Source organism: Hevea brasiliensis, chromosome 7 (assembly GCF_030052815.1).
Source record: "Hevea brasiliensis isolate MT/VB/25A 57/8 chromosome 7, ASM3005281v1, whole genome shotgun sequence".
Lineage (NCBI taxonomy): Eukaryota > Viridiplantae > Streptophyta > Magnoliopsida > Malpighiales > Euphorbiaceae > Hevea > Hevea brasiliensis.
The window spans coordinates 55839199-55851530 of NC_079499.1; the positions used below are offsets into that span (position 1 = coordinate 55839199).

Here is a 12332-nt window from a genome sequence, read left to right on the forward strand (position 1 = left end):
TTGAGGTTGTAGATCGGATGAGTACTCATTAGCTAGCTAGCCACCTCCCTCATTGATTTTGATTAGTGGGGTTGTAGATTGCTTTGTCGTGGTGTACAACGCGGCATTGATCAAAAATTTGTGTCATGGCTTAAGTTGTGTATGAATTGGCAATACTGTGTTCTTAAATTATTTGACTAAATTGTGTTATTATGAGCTTTGATAATTTATAAAATGGAGTTTAAATTCTTATTGACATTCACTGTCTTTTGAATTTAACCATATTTTGACTATTGAGATTTATTGTGATATTGTGAAATGGAGTTCAAATTCTTTATGACATTCATTGTCTTGAATTTAACTATGGTTTAAGTATCCACTATTTATATGACTTATGATTTGTGATTTAAAGTTGTATTTGGTTAATGTTGTGCACCACTGAGACATTGTCTCAGCGATAGCTTTTCATTGCTGTTGCAGGTAGACAGACGGACAGAGCAGCAGACTAGGCTACTAGGGCAACACTGAGAGATCATCGGGTATATTAAGTATACCACATTTTGCATTTTGTATTGTAATGTATGTTCACTGTATGTATATAGTGTTCTTGGTTTTGAGCAGTTATAATTTAAAATTTTACATTGAAGTTGTAAAAATAAATTATGAGTTATTTTGATTTGTAAAATTTGTACTGTATTTCTTTTATCTCAGTCTTTGAAAAATTATTATGGATTTGAGTTGAGAAACATATTGTGTTGAATTATGTTGGAGTTTGAGATTGAGAAATATATTTGAAATGCTTTTTACAGGTTTTTTTGAAGAACTGTTTTATTCAAAATATAGAGGGCACTCTGCCAAAATTTTTATAGAAATTACTAATAATGCAAATGTGTTAGCTCTTTCACTTAAGTTCAAAAAAGTCTTTAACACCTATAAATAGTGCTCACCACTGTAAAAAGAAGTAAGAAAAGATTTAAAATCCCTTATAGTGTATTTAATAGGTTATCAGTAGACGAAGTTGGTAATTCATTAGGTATACTACGGGATCATGTTATGCCTTACAGAGGGGTAGGGTGTGACAATGAATTGGCAGCTTGAATTGTGAACCAAAATATATTATTTCATGGTTTGGTTTATGGAATATTATTGTTGAATTATGGTACTTGTTATGGCAGCTTGTGTATGTGTATAAGGGTTTGAGTTTGGACATGTAAATGAGCTAGGTTATGTGATTAAATTGTTGTAATTTAAACTTGGTAAATTCTGTACTATAAGGTGCATATTGAGTGTCATTATAAGCTGCCAAAATGACCAACAATGTGAAGTAAAATATGTTTAGGTTATGGTACAAACCAGAATTGGCATGAATGTGTAATTTGGTAAGTGTTAAATGTATCATTTGATGAGTGATGGACAATGTGCAGTAGGGCAGTGTGTATTTTGGCTTAGAACCTTAAGAGTATGGCTAAAATTGGTATGAGGTGAAACTAGGCATAAAAAGTGCCAACTTTCATGAAGGAAGCTTACCAAAATTCTGCTTGGAAGGTAACTTGAAAAATGACCAAATCCGGATTAGTGCATTTAAGGCCTGAAAATTGACCATTTGGGCAGTAGTTAGTGTTTTGGCCATAACTTGCTCAAAACAAGTCCAATTGACCTGAAATTTTTACCATGAATAGCTTAGACATATATCTACAAGTCTTATGAAGACACCAAAGCCCAGAAATGACCTTAATCAAGTCAAATAGCTTGCACAATTTCAGGTCCAAAAACTGGCCGAATCAAAATTGACCTAAAAGTGACCTAAATTGACCATTTTGATACATTTTGACCAGCAATAGTAAAATGACCATAACTTGGTCTACATAACTTAGAATGACCTGAAATTTTGCCCCGCATGCAATAAGACATAGATCTACAAGTTTGTAGTTTTGACCGAAACCCAAAAATCAAGGGAACTAGGTCATCCGGCTAGGTCAAATTAGTATACCGAAATCCGACAAATTGCAATAAAATGCAATATACATGGAAATGAATTGGGTAAATTGTACCAACCCTAAAAGGCTACAAATGTGACATATTGATAACATTAAAACCTAATTCACCTAGACTGCATCGAGGGTCAACATCTTAGGTTGACTAAGAAAATAATAGAATTTAATAAGTTAATTATTAAGCATTATCGTTAGAGACAGTTTAAATGAGTACTGAAACACTTCAAATTGTATGTTTCAGTTAGAAAAGACTTAGGGAAAGGGAAGAAAACACTGAGTCAGAGCCAAGAGACAGTTATCAGAGGTTTGTGCACAACTAGTTTTTAACTGATTTTGTTCTGAATATTTCATATGACTAAATGACATATTTTTCTTATGTATTATGTTTAACAAACATTGGATTTAATTCTATAATTTTTGAAATTGTTATAGTATGTATGAATTTAGCTTTGTGAAAAGCATTGTTGTGGATTGAATAAATTATGTTTTGAAAAATTGTGATAGAACATGTTTTGAATTGTGATGAGCAATTTGCATGGAAAAATACAAATTTATGATTTGAATTGTGATGAGCATAAAAATTATTGGATATTGGAATTGACTTTGAATCGAATTGTATTGTGATTTATGCTCACTAAAAGGATTGTGATATTGTTTTATATCTCACTATAGATGTCACACCTTACCCCTCTATAAGGCATAACATGATCCCGTAGAATACCTAATGAACTACCAAACTTCACCTACTAATAACTCATTAAGTACTCTACAAGGGATTTTAAAACAATTTTCTTACTTTTGTTAAGTGGTGAGCGTTTCCTAATAGGTGTTTAAAACATTTAATTGAAATTAAAAACTAGTTAAAACTTTTGGCCCATTTTATTTTTCCACAAATTTTATAAAAATTTTGACAGAGTTCCGTTTATATTTTGAGAAAATAGTTCTTCAAATATTTGTAAAAAGCGCTTCCAAAAATTTTCTCAACCACTACTTCAATTTCACAATCAATCTCAACAATTTCTCAAATCTCAAATTCATCAGTCAACATTTCTCAATTTCCAAAGTTCAATCATCAGTAAAATGATATCTATCAATCTCATTCAAATTAAAATAAAACATTTCCATTCATTAAAGATAACAAACTATATATATATATATATATATATATATATATATATATATATATATATATATATATACATCATACCAAATTCTACAGTATGAAAATTCCACTAAATTTTATTACAACTTTATACAAATTTTGTACAAACTGCTCAAGACCGATTTACATGTCCGTACATTTATGCGCAATACATACATCAAAATAAATATTTACAGGCAGGGTATAAATTATACCCGATAACTTCAAGCTGATAAATCCTCAATCCTCAGCAGCTTAATCTGCTGCTCCTCTAGTCTCTATATCTGCAACAGCAAAAAAGCTATCGCTGAGTACTAGGACTCAGTGGTGTACAACATACTAAAATAATCTTTATGCAGAACTTAAATCACATTTATTCGAAAATTTGACTGAAAATGAAAAGTAAATACAAATCATGCATTATGAGATTTTAATCCCAAACAATTTCGTTTTAAAGTATCAAATCACATTTCATAAAACCCACAGTTAGATCATGCCATTCGAAACAAATAGAATCTCAATAGCCAGAGGCTAAAGAGAAATCACATCACAAGGCTAGCTAGCTCAAATATATGGATATCCATTCACATCCTCTTCTACTGGAAAACCTCAACACTTCTCCAGAGAAGGAATCAAAATTCGAAACTAATTACCCCCACTAGTCATGCTAGTGAGGTGTTCAAATATATGGTCATGACACTGTAGTTTTAAAACTTATCTTAACAATTTGCTAAACATTGTCATTTCAAATATACACAATAACTTTCACAATTTAAATCAAAACATCATAAATAAGGTCACAATAAACTTTCAACAATTCAAAGCAAAAGTAAAATGCATATTTCATTCACTTTATCAATGAATTTTAAAGCATAGTGATGTTGTGCGCAAACCTCAAGCGAGTCGCCTCTTGGCCTTGACTCGGTTCCTCGGGTTCTTTCCCGGTATTCTTTTCAACTGAAACACACAATTTTACAGTGTTTCAGTACCATAAGTTAGCATAAATCCAAAAATAAATTTAACTTCACTTTTACCTAGCTTATATCTACTAAAATCGACGTTCTTGAAATTTTGTGTTTCGGGGTTACTATTCACTACACTATTCAAGTCAAATTGTTGACTTTCCAAGGCTTAATAGGTATGGAAATTCTAACTTCACCCACATACCACATTTTAGTAACCAAACTTATTGGTTTTGGTCATTTTCTCAAAACTTAAGTCCTTTAGGCAAAATTCGATAAATTTTCAGTTTTGGTGTTTAAGGTTGCACTTTTCCATTAGTCATTTTACTGTTGGAATTTGGTAAAACTTCCTTCACAGAAAATGTTCCCTATTGTCTTAAGTTTATTCTCATTTTTGAATCACTCCAATTAGAGTTTTGTAGCTCAAGTTATAGCCATTTGAACCATGGCTGCCGGATTGGACACAACCCAGAATTCTGGGTAATTTTTTTGTGCTTGCAGTTTTAGGTCACCAACTTGGGGTGGCCAAATAACTTGGTTAATGACATAATTTGGGTTGGTATTCTTCATGAAAGTTTTAGGTCTATATCTCATCTAACCACTGGTAAAATTTCAGGTCATTTTGACCTGCCTAGCTCAAGTTATGGCCAAATGAACGAATACTGTTCATTTAGTCAGTTTGTACAGAGGCAGACTGTGATTTTTCAACTTTGGTCAATTTGTTCACTCGGTTTTGGTCACTTTTTGTGCATGCTTCCTAAATGAAAATTGTGTCATTTAGTGTCTATTTTCATCCCCAATTAGTTTCATACCAATTGGACTCGTAAAATTTCATTTTTAGTCCCTCAAAGGAAATTTGGTCATGCTGCTAACAGCATGACCATACTTCATCCGAATTTGGCCTTAACTCCCACCATTCCAACACACTTCATTTGGTCACAAATGACCATTTTTCACTTCACATTAGGTCAAAGACATCATTTACCACTTTCTCACATTTTTGTCTCTAAACCCTAATGTTCAAAACCCTAATTCACAAACTCATGCATTTTGCTACTTTCAAAGTCTTTAATCCTAACCATTCAACTAATTAAAGTTCCTATACCCATTCAAACCATTCAAATCATGCAAATCACCCCCCCCCCCTCTCTTCATGCTGGCCGAATTTCAACTTAGTCCCTCAACAATTTGTTTCATTTCATTTTAAGTTTATTTACCAGTAATTCAAGCTAAAAACATAACAAATAAATCTCAAACTTTCAAATTGATGTGCTTACCTCACTTGAATTTGAATTCTCTAATTTCCCTCTTCTTTTCTTCTTTCTTTGATGACCAAGCTTCTTCTCAAGTGACTAAAACAAGCTCTAATGAGGTTTTTATGGAAGTGATTAAGGTTTAATGAAGGATTGTAAGCTTGAGAGCAAGCTTCAATGGAGGACTTTTCATGGGGATGGGAAGGAGAGTGCGGTGGCAACTTGATAAGGAAGAAGACTTTTTATCTTTTCTTTTCTTTTCTTTTCTTTTCTTTTCTTTTTATCTTATGGAAGACCATAAATTCCAATTAATTAAATATATTAATTATTATTTTTATGGCATCATGCATGATGTCATCACCTTTTTAACATTTTCATTTTCTTTTTTTTTTTGTATTTATTTTTCTATTAGCTCTTTAATTTAATTCTCGATTACGAAATTTTTTTTTCTCCGATTTTAATTGACAGTTAGGTCAGGAGTCATCTCTCGGGGTCAATTGACCAAATTGCCCCTTGCCGGTTCAACCCGGTTTGCAAATAATCCAATATTTCTTCCGGCTCTCTGACCTGATTATTTGACTGGCTTAACAGTTCTTTTTTGTGATTTTCTCTTTTCCACTGTGTTCATAAGGGTCCTAAGGACCGCAGTGTCACATTTTACGATTCGAAATTTGAGTTTAAATTGACTTCGCAGTCGTTCCCGAGAAGGTCGCCCATCGCTGTGACTCTCGACTCGTTTAACTTCTTATGTTATGTTCTTCTTATTTATACTTAACCAATTGGCAATTACTAATTATTTGTGTTTATGGCTTTTCTAGTTGTCTTAAGTGTGGTTCTAATCTCCTTAATTGTCCGGACCGACCCCGGTCACCGGAATAGTGAAATATACCAGGCTATACAAATGAGGGTGTTACAATAGATGCTTGACTAGGTTATTACTCGTCTCTCTCATTTGTTGAGAAGATAATGGAGTTTGTTGTATTTTGATTATCATGGTATATGCACAGGCTTAGATTCTCCTCTTATTAGAGGTTAGATCTAAGTTTTATGTTATGGCCCTTGCGGAAGATTCATTATTGTGATGTGTACTGTACACGATGATTCGACCTCCCCGACCATAGGGAGTTCGAATCTGATTTGACCTCCTCGACCATAGGGAGTTAGAATCACCCCGAAGATGGCCCTTGCAGATTAGTCTTGCATAGTTAGTGAGATACATAATGGTTTTTGAGATACAGAATGTTTTTTAATAATAAAGAATTGTGATTTCAATTATGATTTATGTATAATTGATTTTGTTGGAATTACCTTAAATGGTTAGTTATGATTTGATAAATTGAACTTCGTGATCAAAGTCATTTTGTACAAATGATTCATATTATTGGCAATAAATATTTTGAGTTTTGGAATTTGATGAATATCCAGATTTTCAAATTATTTGCTGTAATTTTTGTTAAGATATATTGTACTATGTTTTAAGTTATAGTTGTGCACCACTGAGTTCACCACTCAGCGATAGCTTTGTATGCTGTCGCAGGTGAAAAGAGCATAGAGAAATTGAGTAAGTTTCTTTGAAGAGACATTCAGATCAGCCTCAGGTATACCTATGTACACGGGTTTTGATGTATACATGTAATAATATGTATGTAAATTATTTGAGCAATTATATAAAAACTCTTTTAAAACATTTTGGTATGTAATTAAATATAAATTATTGTAAATGTAAATTTGAGATTTCATTTACTTGAATAGTTTTGTAATATAAATTTTGAGTCTTGTAATCAATGAAATGTTTCTTTATGATGAGATTAGTTTGAAAATGAATTGATTGTTTATTGAGAATTGAATTGTGAATTGAAATGAAGTTATTGGAGTTGTATTTAAGAAAACATATTGGGAGCATTTTCTTTTGCAGGATTGAAGAACTGTTTTCTCAAAATACAGCCGGCACTTTGCCGAAATTTTGAAAAAATTTTTATAATACTAGATTTTAATCGATATTTAAATTTCACAAAAATTGTTTTCAAATCCCTTGTGGTATATCTAATGGGTACGATAATTCATTAGGTGTACTACGGGATCATGTTACATCTTACAGGAGAGTAGGGTGTGACAAATAGCAAGAGAAGATTGGTGTTATACAAATAAATTAAATGTTGTATTAGATTGCTAAAAGTCTTATACAAATTCGAGGGAAAGAAGATTATACGATCATATAGAAAGGAGAAAATAAACGTATAACTATTGTAAGATGGCTATTGGGTAAAATTTCGCGGACGAAATTTATTTTAAGGGGGGGGGAGAATTGTAACACCCCTATGTTCGGTAGTGCGTTCTACTGCTCTGGTGACCAGTGTCTGTCCGGACAGCTAGAATGCCTAGAACTATATTTAAATATTAGTGAGAAGACATAGAATAATGAAATACAAGAAAATAAAAGACAAGAAAAACAAAGAAAAATTAATAGCAAAGAAATGTAACCAAGTTAAATGAGCCAAAAACCGTAGCGATGGGTGACTGCACCGAAAAGTTACGGCGAGGACTATTGACTAGCCCTGGACTGCAGGGAACCCTGGAAAATATTTTTTAGACTTAAATAAACATCTATTGAAGTATAAATGTCATTAGAAATATCAAAGAAAAATTAATTAATTAGTACAAAGAAAAATGAGAAATCGAGAAAACAATAAAACTCGGTGTTACCGAAAAATTGGGAATGCAACTCGAATAGGGACATTGTGGTCAATTGACACCCCCGAGTTGCCTTTTGACCTAAATGTCCATTAACAATAAATGATATTGCACTTAGGAAATGCCTTAAAAATTAGAAGTCAATTACATAGAATAAATGAAGGAAATCTAAGGGATGTAATTGAAATTAACTAAAGTTGATTATTATAATGCTTAGGATGATTAGTGGAGCACTATGGGAAAAAATAAACCTTTAAGTGGACATATGTAAAAGCCATTTGGGATAGAAGATGAATTCATCTTCAACCTCTCAAAACAATTGCCGAATGGAACTCCATGGAAACTCCATGGCCGAAACATGAACAATCACCATGCACCTCCATTCAAGCCCTCATTTCACCTCAACTTCTTCATTAAAGCTTGCCTACACAACTTGGTAAAGAGATTGGCAGCAAGAAGGAATGGTTTTGATGAGTTTTTAACAAGCTTCAAATTAAGTAAGTGCTCATTTCCTCTCCTTTTCTTCATTAGACTTTGAGTGGATGTTGTGGGTAGTTGATTTGTGGAAGAATTTTTGAAGTTTGATGAATTAGTGGAAATGTACATTTTGGCAGCCATGGAACCTCAATAAGAACAGCTTATTCTTGCATGTAAATAGTGGTTTGAATGATGATTTAAATGTTTAATTGTATTGAAGTTGAATTCCATGTGTAAGGTTTGAATTGTAAGCTTGAAAAGTGAAAGTGGAAATTGATGGGTATGTGTAAACTTGTGGCAGCCTTATGAAGAAGATCAAAATGTGTTGTTTCATGGTTTGGTTTATGGAATTATATTGTTGAATTATGTTGTTATGGATGGCAGCATTTATGTGTGTATAAAGGTTTGAATTTAGACATGTAAATGAGGTGCATTCATGTGTTTAATTGTTTTAATTGGACTTGGAAAATTTTGGGTTATAGTGTGCATATTGAGAATGGTTATAAGCTACCAAAATGATCAAAAATGTGTTGTTAAATGTGTTAATGGTAAGGTACAAAACAGAAATGACATGGAAGAGTTAACTTGGTAAGCATAGGATGTGTAATTGATGAGTGATGAACAATGTGTAATAGGGCAATGTATTTTTTGGCTTAGAACCTTAAGTGTGTGGCTCCAATTGGTATGAGACCAATTGGAGGTGAAACTAGGCACAAAATGTGCCAACTTTCATGGAGGAAGCTTACCAAAATTCTGCCTAGAAGATGACTTGAAAAATGACCAAATCCAGATTAGTGCTTTGAAAGCCTGAAAATTGACTATTTGGGCAGCAGTTGGTGTTTTGGCCATAACTCACTCAAAATAGGTCCAATTGACCTGACATTTTTACCATGAATAGTTTAGACATATATCTACAATTCTTATTAAGACGCCAACTTGCAGAAATGATCATAAGCAAGTCAAATAGCTTGCACAAGTTCGGGTACTAAAACTGGCCAAACCAAAAGTGACATAAAAATGACCTAAAGTTACCATTTTGGTACATTCTGTCCAGCATTGATAAATTGACCATAACTTGGTCTACACATCTCAGAATGACCTGAAATTTTGCCCCACGTGCAATAAGACATAGACCTACAAGTTTGTAGTTTGGACCGAAACCTAAAAACTGAGGGAACTAGGTCATCCGGCTAGGTCAAATTAGTATACCGAAATCCAGCAAATTGCAATAAAATGCAATATACTTCAATATGAATTTGGTAACATGTACCAACACTAAAAGGCTATTAATTGTGACATATTGGTAACATTAGAATCGACTCACTTAGAGTGCATCAAGGGTCAATATTATAGGTTGACTAATGAAATGAATTGAAGGGAATAGTACCAAGAGAATTTAAATATTGGATTTCATTGTTAGAAACAAATTCATTGAGTAGTGAAACACTTTAAATTGTGTGTTTCAGTTGAAAATGATATTGAGAAGCATAAGGAACACTGAGTCAGGGCCAAGAGGCATATATCAGAGGTTTGTGCACAATAGTTATTTCTTTTGAATTTTTCAATTGAAATAAACTATGATTATTTGTATGTTATTGTTTTAAATTGTGTTTGTACACAATAATTTTGATTTCTTATTTTCTACTTAAAAATTTATTTGAACATTATAGTTTTAAATTGTATCTGTGCATAATACTTTTTATATTCACTGCTTTTACCATAAAATTTATTTGGAGAATTGAGTTATGAATAATTTTTTATTGTTTTGACTTGGGAATTTTATTTGGAAATTATTGTGTTGCCTACTTTGCAAATGGAAAATTTGAGATAAAATATGATTTGTGGTTTGTATGAAATATTTAAATATTGTGATTTGGAATTATTTTGATTCACACTTGGCATGACAATATTACTATGTTCCTCCTCCATTTGTGGGGTGAGTGTGATTAAATTCCTCCCTCTTTGACATGTCAATCTGAGGTGAGTGTGGATGATTACTCATTATTTAGCTAGCTTCCTCCCTCATTGATTTCGATTATTGGGGTGAGTGTATCTTATCATGGTGTACAACACGGCATGTGTAGAAAAATTGTGTCATGGCCTAAATTGTGTTTTCAATTGGTAACACTGTGTTATTCAGTTATTTGATCAAATTGTGTTATTGATTGGCAAAACCATGTTATTCAGTTATTTGATCAAATTGTGTAATTGATTGACAAAACTGTGTTATTTAGTTATATGATCAAATTGTGTTATTGTAACACCTTACCCCTCTGTAAGGCATAACATGATCCCGTAGATTACTTAATGAACTACTGAACTTCACCTACCGATAACTCATTAAGCACCCTACAAGGGATTTTAAAACTATTTTCTTTCATTTTGGAAGTGGTGAGCATTTTGGTAGGAATTAAAATCATTTATTCAAAGCTTAAATACTAGTAAAAATTTTATCCATTTTTTTTTCCGCAAATTTTATAAAAATTTTGACAGAGTTCTATATGTATTTTGAGAAAGCAGTTCTTCAAATACCTGTGAAAAACACTTCCAATAATTTTACACAACTTTCAACCACCAAATAATTTTAAGTCAACTCAAAATTTTGAAAACAAACCATTTCAAATAATTCCATCAACGTTGTATGCACAAATTAAATTTACAGATATAAAATTCAAAAATAATTTTATTATAATTTATTATACAACTGCTCACTTTACATTGATACTTATGACATTACAGTATTTACATCAAAATAATTACAAGGGTATAAAACAATACCTGTATAAAAGGGATCAAGAAGTTCTTGTCAATCCCGCAGCTCACTCTGCTGCTTTCTCCTTACTCTTATTTGCGATAGTAAATTAAACTATCACTGAGTATAAAAATACTCAGTTGTGCACAATAAAAATTTAAAATACAATACATAAATCATTCGTTGACAAAACACAATTTAAATATTTCTCAAATTATCAAAACTCATAATAACATAATTTAGTCAAATAATTTAAGAAACACAGTGTTGCCACATCATACACAACTTAAGCAATGACACAAAATTTTCGATCAATGCCGTGTTGTACACCACGACAAAGCAATCTACAACCCCACTAATCGAAATCAATGAGGGAGGTGACTAGCTAGCTAATGAGTACTCATCAGATCCACAACCTCAACTGGTAAACCAGAGAGGGAGGAAAGATAACCGATCTCACCCCATAAATGGAGGAGGAATAATAAGATACTGTCATGCTAAGTGTAAATTAAAAATCAATTTCAAACATTTTATTCAAATGATTCATGAGAAATCCAATAAATTTCTAAAGTCACAATTTCATTCACAAGATGGCAACACAATTCATAATTAACTTCAAATTTTCATTAATCACACTAAATCAATTTTTCAATGACAAAATGCTCAAATAAAGTTTATTGTGCACAAACCTGACGTGAGTCGCCTCTAGGCCTTGACTCAGTCTTTCCGAGCTTCCAAGTCTTTTTCAGCTGAAACACACAGTTTCACAGTGTTTCAGTACCATAACTTAGCATAAATCCAAAAATAAATTTAACTTCACTTTTACCTAGCTCTAATGTGCTAAATTCGACGTTCTTGAAATTTTTGTGTTTCGGGTTACTATTCACTACACTATTCAAGTCAAATTGTTGACTTTCTAAGGCTTAATAGGTATGGGAATTCTAACTTCACCCACATACCACATTTTGGTCACTAAACTTGTTGGTTTTGGTCATTTTCTCAACCCTTAAGTCTTTTAGGCAAAATTGTCAATTTTTAGTTTTTGGTGTCTAAGGTTGCACTGTCCCATTGGTCACTTTTCTG

General features: G+C 32.4%; 1 long non-coding RNA gene across 1 annotated transcript; it reads right to left on the reverse strand.

Annotated features, from left to right (window-relative positions):
* Positions 1–3192: 3192 nt before the first annotated feature.
* On the reverse strand, positions 3193–11932 carry LOC131181678 (uncharacterized). Its single transcript, XR_009150176.1, has 3 exons — positions 11276–11932; positions 4008–4071; positions 3193–3398 (listed from the first exon to the last, which is right to left on the reverse strand). It is a non-coding gene; the product is annotated as an uncharacterized LOC131181678 (long non-coding RNA).
* Positions 11933–12332: the final 400 nt, after the last annotated feature.